The sequence below is a fragment of the Pholcus phalangioides genome, unplaced genomic scaffold (assembly GCF_987345545.1).
Source record: "Pholcus phalangioides strain wild (caught in Gottingen) unplaced genomic scaffold, Ppha-v1.0 ptg000039l_1, whole genome shotgun sequence".
NCBI classification, from domain to species: Eukaryota; Metazoa; Arthropoda; class Arachnida; order Araneae; family Pholcidae; genus Pholcus; species Pholcus phalangioides.
In genome coordinates this window covers 27,458,955-27,469,247 of record NW_028301625.1, presented here as the reverse complement: position 1 = coordinate 27,469,247, position 10,293 = coordinate 27,458,955, and positions in this window count along the sequence as shown.

Genomic DNA, 10,293 nt, shown 5'->3' with positions numbered 1-10,293 from the left:
TCAAAAACAAGATTAAATGAGTCTGTGACAATAAAAAATAAATTTTCATAGTTTGTTTTTGTAGTTGATGGTGTGATGTTGCCATAGTCTGTTTACAAGAGTCACAGAGGCAATCTTCTTTCTCTGCCCCAAAACTGCCAAGGTGGGCTCACTTCACGCATTATTCCAAGATCCCTATTATCTTCCAAAACTTTTCATCTTGAAGAGATATTCTATCTTAACGCAGATGGTACTGATAGTATTCCATATAAACAAGACACACACACACCATCTAGGAAAAAAAAGGTTTCCATCTAACCGGGAAGAATCGCTAGCCAAAAAAAATGAGCACAGCACAATGACATACATTGCACTTGGTTTCAAACTAATAGGCTTTCTTCCAGATAAACATTTTTGATAACATTTCTAGAGGTAAAAAAAAACCCAAATCTTCTATAGCAGCAGTGATAATGGGGATAACCATAGACTAAAGATACTACTATTATTATTTTATGGAGATAACCGAGCGACACTCACAGTAGAGCAGTGGTTGTTAATCGGGGGTGCGGGAGAGCATCTTTTTGGGGGGAGGGGGGGTACGATATGAAAAAAAAATTCAACAATTTCAAGATCTTGACTGATTATCCAAGAAAATTGAAATGATGATAAAAGTTGAATTTTTCAATTCTTAAAAAAATATGGAATGCCACCAATATTTAGATACATCATCTCTTGGCTTTCGCTTGCAGAAATATGTCACGCGAAATTTGCGTAGTAAAAGATTCTCTTTCGATTAGCGATCGTACGTGTTTTCTAATTCGGTTGAGAAAAAATACCATTATTTACCTACACTATTTCGTGGTTTGTTTACATTGGTACTTCGTGTTATTAGCATGTAGTGCTTGGATTTTGATATTGTCGTGAACATGACTCAGAGAAAACGTAAAAAAATTTAGTCAAGTGCCAAAGAAATATTACTTTATAGTTGTTGCACCTGCAATCAATAAGTAAAGAATGAAGAAAGAAACTATTCGATGAATTTTCTTTTCCAAATCTCCAAAAATGTTAAAAATATTAACTTTTATTTTAGTTTCGTTTTTAAATAATCTTATATCTTCTAATCCTTTTTCTTCTAATAAGGAAAAAATTAAATATTAGTCATAGCCGAAAAGGTCATTAATAATGAGTAAAAGAATTCATACAAAATACCTGGAGACCAATTCCTGAAGTTAAGAGAGGCTACTAATGTCTCTACTTCAGAGCCTCACGCTACAGTGCGTGAAACAAGGAAGGCAGGGTCGCATCTCCAGTGGTGTAGATGGTAGCATGCTTGCCCGGTATGCAAGAGGGCCTGGGTTCGAGTCCCGGTGGAAACATGATGACTTTTCTTTCCGAGTTCACCTCAGCATAATGTTTAGAAAATAAAATGTTTCCTTGAATTCTCATATGAATTAATTAATTATACGGTTAATTACAGAAAAATGAATTTTCTAACATAAACGCATTATCCAAGGGGGTGCGGGAAGGTAATCCGCATCGCACTGGGAGTGCGGGAAGAAAAAAGGTTAAGAACCACTGTGCTGTAGAGAGCATCAATATGTGGGCATTTCGAAGTAGTATATTACTGTTTTATTTGGCGGCCTAAACCACACACAATGCACCTCATCCATATTCCTCTTCGGAACCTCTAACGAATTGGTACATGCTGGAATTTACGTGTAGTGAAACCTGATGTGAAGTTTCTTTCTGTGTAATGCTTGTTATGTGAAGTGCTGCCATATGCCGCCAGTTTTCCTAACTATGAGTGAAATGTAATGATTGAATAATTATAATTTTTTTGAATAATTATTAATTAAGTAATGATTGAAGCCACAGGGCCCCGAAGTCGAATGATGAGCCCAGCAAAAAATGTACAGTTATTTTGCATAATAATAACTCTTTCAAAGGGGCAAGAGAAAGTCTGGCCCGGGGCCCGAGATTGCACGCTACGACCCTGTTGGCGGTCATACCTGAAGGTGGAGAGAATTCCATAATCCCCGCACTTCCTATACAGGCTGTCCCAAATTGTTTGCACAGCAGATATCCCTGCAATCATTGACTTTAAAAACATAATTTTTATTGGAAAAAGTTTTCTCTAAATTTATTTGAGGAGTCGTAGTAGTGCTTTCACTGACTTTTTTGCGTCAGTTTTTAAATAGAGAAAACGATATTCAATGTACGGGTGTTGTATGGGGAATAAAATCCTCAACGATATCCAAGTAGAAGAAGTGGAGGTCCTAAATCTTCTAAAAATGTATGTGCAAACAAAGGACCAGATGATATCTATCCTAGGGTCCTCAGGGAATGTGCTAGTGAACTGTTGGGGCCAGTCGCTGAGATTTACAGGAGTAGTGTTACTCAGGGTATCGTCCCAAGGGATTGGAAGCTTGCAAATATTGTTCTGATATTTAAAAAGGGTAGTAGAAAAGCTATGTCCAATTATCGTCTAGTTAGTTTGAAGAGTTTCCTCTCGAAAATTTTGGAAATTATTATCAAAAGGCAATTGGTGAAGTGGATAGACGAGAATAATGGATAATCAGCGTGGGTTCAGGAAGGGGAAGTCATGCGTAACTAATATCCTTTGCTTTTATGATCACGGGTCTCTTCTATGGTCCCTTATTTTGGTTCGAACAACCCACGTTTCTCTTACGAGTTGAATGGCATCACTATCCCGGATGCAACTAGGGTTACCGATTTGGGAATTCTCATTGACGAGCGATCTAAGTTTTCTGAACATCGTTCAGCGGTGGTCAAAAAAGCGAATAGAATGCTCGATTTCAAAAAAAGGTGTCTTCGCGTTCCCCTAAAGTCATACTTCCACTTTTAGCTTAGTTCGTCTTGGACTGGAGTATGCTGTAAGGTTTTGTAGACGATACTTACAGAGGGACATAGACTTGGTTGAGGGGGTGCAGAGAAGAGCCACGCGTGTTCTTGTTGGCACACGGGGCTTGAGTTATGCAAACACCAAACATGGCCCCCCCTCCGCTCGTCCTTTTGTGGGATATAAGCAGACCACGTTGTGGCTGGGCTATGCTGGAAAAAAAAAAAGAAAAAGCCCCGTCAGCCACCAAGACCACGGACCGAACGTCGGCCGGCATTGCGCCACTGGACCTCCGACCCACGCAAAGAACCACAAACATTAACACCAAACATGACCCCCACTCTGAAGCAGATTACCTAGCAGCTGGGCCATGCTGGAAAAACTCTCTTGATGTCCGGGCCCGGCAGGCATGACCGGTCCTTAAGCCGCAGGACCCAACCCCGCCGGGGCCTCCATCACCTCCGACTCGCGGGAATCACACCCCCAAAGCCCCGGAAACCCCCGCCAGCCGCCAAGGAGCACGGGTGGCACCTCCGGCACCGCGCCATTGAGCAAGAGACCAATGAAAACATCCCGAGACATCCGCCTTCATCACTGTACTCCGTCCCCAAACATCAGCCGAATGACTGATCTGCGACACCAACTCCTCTCATCTTGTCCTCTGTTGGAAGGGTTTTTTCATACTCCCGAATCTGAAAATAGAACATGAAAACATGAAAAGAAAAACAGGATACGTGTACAAATTACCGATAGGTGGAAATTACCGATATTGACTAATTACTATTATCAATAATATCACAAGACTGAAGGAGCTGGGGGGGAACTTCGTTGCTAGTTAGAGACACATTTAGATTTGGATATTATAGTCATAATGATGATCAGATCCGGAGAAATTTCAAAGTTCACTTGAGTATATGAATTTCAGTTGTGCAATAGTATATTTACCAGCGGTATACATTCGAACACATGAATATATTGATGAATAGCAATAATTGTGGCGCTTCGTATATCAGTTGAGAAAGTATGATATATAATTTGATTATAAGCAGGTGTCCGGATACAACGTCAGAGTTTTTGTAACGGATGGGCTCTGGGAATGATCTAGACATAAAGCAATGCTACGAGAAGTAAGATATAGAGCGTACATACAGATGATAATACGATGTAAACATTGTATAATATATAACATATGCGTAGTAAATATACATGAAATGAGATAAAATATAATTATGAGTATATAGGACAACATCCACAAACTATGTATGATTCAATAATATAAATTAAATCTACAAATCAATCAATAATAAAAATTCAACAATAATAAAAATTCAATCAACAATTGCGCTCAGCCTATCAAAGCAAAGTAGCAAAACTCAAACAAGATATTATTAAACATTGAATCTCTCTGAATACAATATTGGCATCACTTATTACACCGCGAATGATCGGGGAATTCCATTAAAATATCATTTGATCATTTTCGTCGCACCACGGCCATTTTCTGCGCATGAGGGCTAATTAGACCGGGACCTACAATTTATTGCAAATTCCGAACGGCGGCAGGCTTGTTTTTTTATACTCATCGAGAGGTTATTACGCTAACCCCTCGATGGGGGACTCCCTACGGTATCAGTTTTTTCTGCGGTCATGTCGCCGTTTTTGTTGTACCCCTGTGTCAGGAAAGCTTTCTGACACAGATTATGAATATAACCTTATATAATAAAAATTCGAACCGGGTATCGAATTCGCGACACCTCTAAACATCCTTTGGTACTTTAGGCGAGTATCCTATCGAACTGGGCTACCGCACCCATTAAAATATCACTATGTACTTTATAGCACATGGGGTTATGAAAGACGTCGCAATTAAGGTACGAAGTCTGAGTCTGAATCAGAGTCCAAGGGATCTTCTCTGTCTTGATATGTCATTGGTCTCGGAAAGATATATAATTTCTCTTGATTGTTTTCCATAAATTATAACTACTAGGATTTTGGAAAACCTTCAACTTCCAAGACTATATCAGCAACAGGGATTTGTAAGTGGAAGTCTTTGGTCAAAGAGCAGGCAGTAGCGTAGTGAATGACCGTGCCGTCTCCACCGCATTTGCATTTCTCCGTCTGTCGATGAAGTCTCGCCAGATATGCTGGGAAAGGACCATGTTCGGAAACGAATATAACCATTTCCCTGGTCCATTTCCTATATTTGTATCTAGCTGTGGGGAGGAGGCATATATATATATATATATATATGTTTTCGAGCTTGAGTTATAAAGAGAGACTTCATTTTTTGAATAACTGGGAGTTCAGTATACAGATCAGGGGTAGTAAATTTTAACAAAATTAACACGTTTAAAAAGAAGATAACATGTTGGGATAAATCGAGAAGCTATCCATACTTAGAATAAGACAACCATAAATATTTTTATGGGCATTGTATGATATTTTATCATGTACATACAGTTTTTAGTTATTATAATTGCATTTTTAATTGGGAGTTGGGGGGGAGTTGCTGTATTTTAGAAATATATGACATCCATATTTGTTATGGGCACCTTTATCTCAGCCACCTTGTTAGGCATTTTGCCTGTTGTATCCTTGTATTTGTATGCGTAAAAAAAATAAAAAAATTAACATTTTATATAGACGCTGTGTGCTAAAGTAGATCCTACTCTGAGAATCCATTTGCAAAAAATTTCATATTTTTTACATCCAATATTTATCGAGATATTGAAAATATAAAATCACTTTACTTTGGCAACTTATGACTGTGTTGGCAAGTTTTCACACACACACATTGGCTCAAAATTTTCCATTTTTAGGGGCTGTACTCAAATAGAATGAGTTGAACCATTTTATCTTTTTGTTCCAAATGAATAACGATTACATTTTTTGACAAGGGGCCGTTCAAGTATTACGTCAGCAAATTTTTAGCCATTTTTGACCCCCCCTCTGCCCCTTGTCAGCAAAAGTCAGCAAAACTCTGACCCTCCCCCCCCCTTGTCAGCACTGCTCCCTACCTCCCAACGCATATTGGTGGGATCAGAAACGTACGAGGGAAGGGGTGCGCCTCCCCCTTCCAGACGAAAAAAAATTTTTTTAATGCAAAAAATATTTTTTAATTAAAATTTCGAAAGAAAACTCCGTTATATGTTATTAAAATCAATTTCTGTTAATTTCAATGCTATTTGAAGGCTTAGAACTCAAAATTTCTCTTTAAGAAATTCAGTGCAATCCACCCCTTTAAGCCATATATGGTAAACCCTTTACCCGCCAATCAAATGTGACCCTGAAGGTCATCTGATGTGGATTAGCCCCTCAAACCTAATTTTGTAAAAATTAACTAAGCGGCACATTTACAAATTTTAACCCGTGGCACAATTCCAGAGCATTCAAGTGGCCCGTGGCACATTTTCAGACCACTGAAGTAGGTCTCAAAGATCACTTTCACATTCATAGATCATTTAAGTAACCCGCGACACAGTTCCAGAACACTTAAACGATCCGTGGCACATTTAGAGATTCCTTGAGCGACATGTGGCACAGTTTTAGAGCACTTAAGCGGCCCCCAGTGTGGTTTTACATCACTGAAGTTACCCGCTGAACATTCCCAGATTACTTAAGTGATGCGTGGCACAGTTCCAGGGCATTTAAGCGGCTCGGACACATTTCCAGAGCCCTTATATATATAAAAGCGGCCCAGAAACATTTCCATAGCACTTAAGCAGCCCGGAGAACACATTTCCTGAGCACTTGAAGGATCCGTGAAACATTTAGAGATCACTAAAGTGGCTCTGTAGGGGACTTATCCACAGGGAGAATATTAGTTCAGGGGTGCCCAATAACTATCGAAAGGTTTTTCCCGTTTTTGGCGCACCGAATAAGATGCCATTAAGAATATTTCAAAACTTCATAAAGGATGGTTGATGACGTAAGCATCATCCAAACCCCCCTCCCCCTTGTCATCAAAAGTCAGCAAATCGGAAGGCCCCCCCCCATCGATGCGACGTAATACTTGAATAACCCCCAATGCTTACAATTGAATATTTTGGCAATGCTTACAATTACAGAATTTTTCTACCTTTGAATTTAATTTACGTTTTACAATTTGTGAATCATACCCTCAATCATTGGCGAAAAACTTCCTAGTCAAATATCTTCGTTAATATATTTCATCTAAAAATGTGCAATTTTTTGTAAATTACTTCATATAGCCGCATTTACATTTCACTAACTGGGAGTTTCAGTACACAGATCTACATAAAAAGATAATTTCTATATTATTATTTCTATATACTTGGAAAATTTAAGACATTTTGAGTAACCGTACGTCATTTGAAAACTTTTTGTAATTAAAAGTATGTTTCTTTAAAGTCAACGGTTGCAGAGATATCCTGTGTGCAAACAATTAGAAACAGCCTGTATATGAGGAAAATGCTTGATGTTAAAATCAATTCTAGCAGCAAATTGCGAAAAAAGCGACAAAATGTATTAGGAACCTACTCTGTTATTAGTTCAAAATGTGTTACCGTTAGTTGGCACTGCAGCCATCATCTGCTATTCATATGCACGAGATTTTGTGGTCATACATAATGGTTTGATTTAATCACCAGATACAATGTGGTTCAGGCAAGGTGGTGCAAGGACTCGTCGAACAGCTGAAGTTTTCAATTTCCTGAAGGAACATTTCAATATAATTTCGTGTTCCCCCCCCTAAACCAGCGAGATTTATAGACTTTTTTACATTCGCGGCATTCTTTGTATATCTCGGAGCAACCCTAGCCTATCTAGAGAATGGCAAGTTAAGGGAAAGTACCCAAGTAGCAGCTCTCTCCGACGTGATTTTGCTACTTTAATGGCTACACATTGAAAAATGATTATTTGTTCAAATTCCTCAAGCGTGGGTGTATTTCTTTTTAACACATCATCAGCATCCTTCAAGTGGTGCTAAAGAAAGAAATCGCACAGATTATTTTTCGACCCCGGCGAATCATCAATCGCCCACGGCCGACTCAACTCATCGAGTCGGCAGTGGGCGAATACCGTGATGACTCCAATCCTTCTCTGTTTGAGATAGTTTAGAGCAGTGTTTCCCAAAGTGGGCGATGGAATGATCCAAGGGGGCGATAGAACCTACTGATTTAACATAAGATCCTATGGGTTTACTTGAGTTGGGGGGGGGGCGATGAGAGAAAAAAATTTCTGATGAAGGGGGCGATGGAACAAAAAGTTTGGGAGACTATGGTTTAGAGCAACGATTCTCAAATGTTATGCCGCAGCATCCTAGGGTGTTGTGAAATAAAAATGTTTTCTAGGATAAATTACATCGAGCATGTAAGAGCAACTGGGTTGTGATTCCCAACCAGCGTGTTCCAGCAATTAAGGGAGCTGTCAACCACTTTCATCGTACACTATATTTCCGAAAGTCCGTTTTTTTAAGAGTTTAAACAGTTTTTCTCGAATTTCTAGAAAAATACTGGGCAATTGGTTATGATGAAATTTCGGTCAAGTAAAGCCTATGCTTGTACTCACAATATCCAGTAAAAATTTAGTCACGAGTGTATTTAGGGTACCGACAAAAAATTAAATAATAAAAAAGGGGTTTCTGATCAACCCTGTACGATACAAAACTGCAAATAATTTGTAACATTTACAAATGTTGTACAGCTTTGTACAATACATGTGTGCATTTTCGTGACAATAGCATATATATTCACGAAGATATGATTATTTTCTACAAAAAATCAAATTTTCATCACATGCTTTTTGCTTATAACAGTTTTACACCAATTTTTAAGAAAAACTCTGAAAATTTGGTACTACACATAAGGTATCACGTATGCAAATTTATAAAATGTGACAATTCTTTATTCAATAAGATATGAGTATGCTTAGTAAATAATTTTTAAGTGCGCATGCGCAATATAACTTTAATAAAAATTATATAAAAATTTCAGTTGAATGTCGCAAAAATTCAGGAAGATATATGCGTTATCGCGAGCTGTTACTGGTTGAGAGTCTCTGGATGATAATAGATTTTCCACAAACTGGTATTTCTATTATTTTATGTTATTTGAGTATTTGAAAAATAAGCCCACAGCTTTATGCAAATGAGCAAAGACATGTGCCTGATGCTATATATGAGAAATGCTTGAACATAACACACGTGTGCATGATAAAAAAAGGTGCTCATAAAAATGTACATCTGGTGCATGGTAAAAAAGGTGGCCACCGACGAATTAAACTTACCGATGCCGCCTGCATACCGTCCAGTAACGTGTTATATAAGATACACTACTGCACATACTTATAACTTCAGGTCGCGCAGGTGTAATTATCGGCACTTTCGTGGCTGGAACCGATTGAACGTTTACAGCTGTAGCCACACAAGAATTGCAAGTACAAATACAACGCTACGACAGGCAAAATGCCCAACGAGGTGGCTGAGAAAAAGATGTCCATAATAAATATGGATGTCATATATTTCAAAAATACAGCAACCCAATTAAAAATGCAATTAATAAAAATTATAAACAATATATACACGTGATAAAATATTATGCAATGCCCATAAGAATACTTCTAGTTGTCTTATTCTAAGAATGGATAGCTTCTCGATTTACCCCAACATGTTTATCGTATTTCTTTTTAAACGTGTCAATTGTGTTACAATTTACTACCTCCGGGGGTAAGCTATTCCATTTATTAACAACCCTATTAGAGGAAAACTCCCTGCCACACCACAACCTAGAATTGTCCCTTACCAATCGATACTGGGTGTCCCCTTGTAAAAGCAGTCGATTGACGGTGTACTAATAATTCATGATCCATCCCGCTGAAAATTTTCAACACTTCGATCATATCTCCCCGACACCTGTGTTGATCCAATGTAAACATATTCAAAAAATGAAGTCTCTCTTCATAACTCAAGCCCCGTGTGTCGATAAGGACACGCCTAACTCTTCTCTGACCCCATCAACCAAGTCTATGTCCATCTGTAGGTATGGTCTCCAAAATCTTGCACCATACTCCAATCTAGGACGAACTAAGCCTCTGAAAAGAGGAAGAATGATTTTAGGAGAACGCGAAGAGACGTTTTTGAAAATGAGACCAAGCATTCTATTCGCTTTTTTGACCACCGCTGAACAATGTTCAGAAAAACTCAGTCGCTTGTCAATGAGAATTCCCAAATCGGTGACCCTAGTTGCATCCGGGATAGTGACACCATTCAACTCGTAAGAGAAACGTGGGTTGTTCGAACCAAAATGAGGGAACATACACTTGTTAACGCTAAATATCATGCTCCATTCATTTGCCCATGCTCCAATCCTGTTTAAGTTGGCCTGGAGCAACTTCCTACTGTTTTGCTTTCCGACTAATCCCATTAGATTCACGTCATCTGCGAATTTGCTAGCAATCCCACCGATACCCTGATTGAGTTTATCAATAAAAAGTGA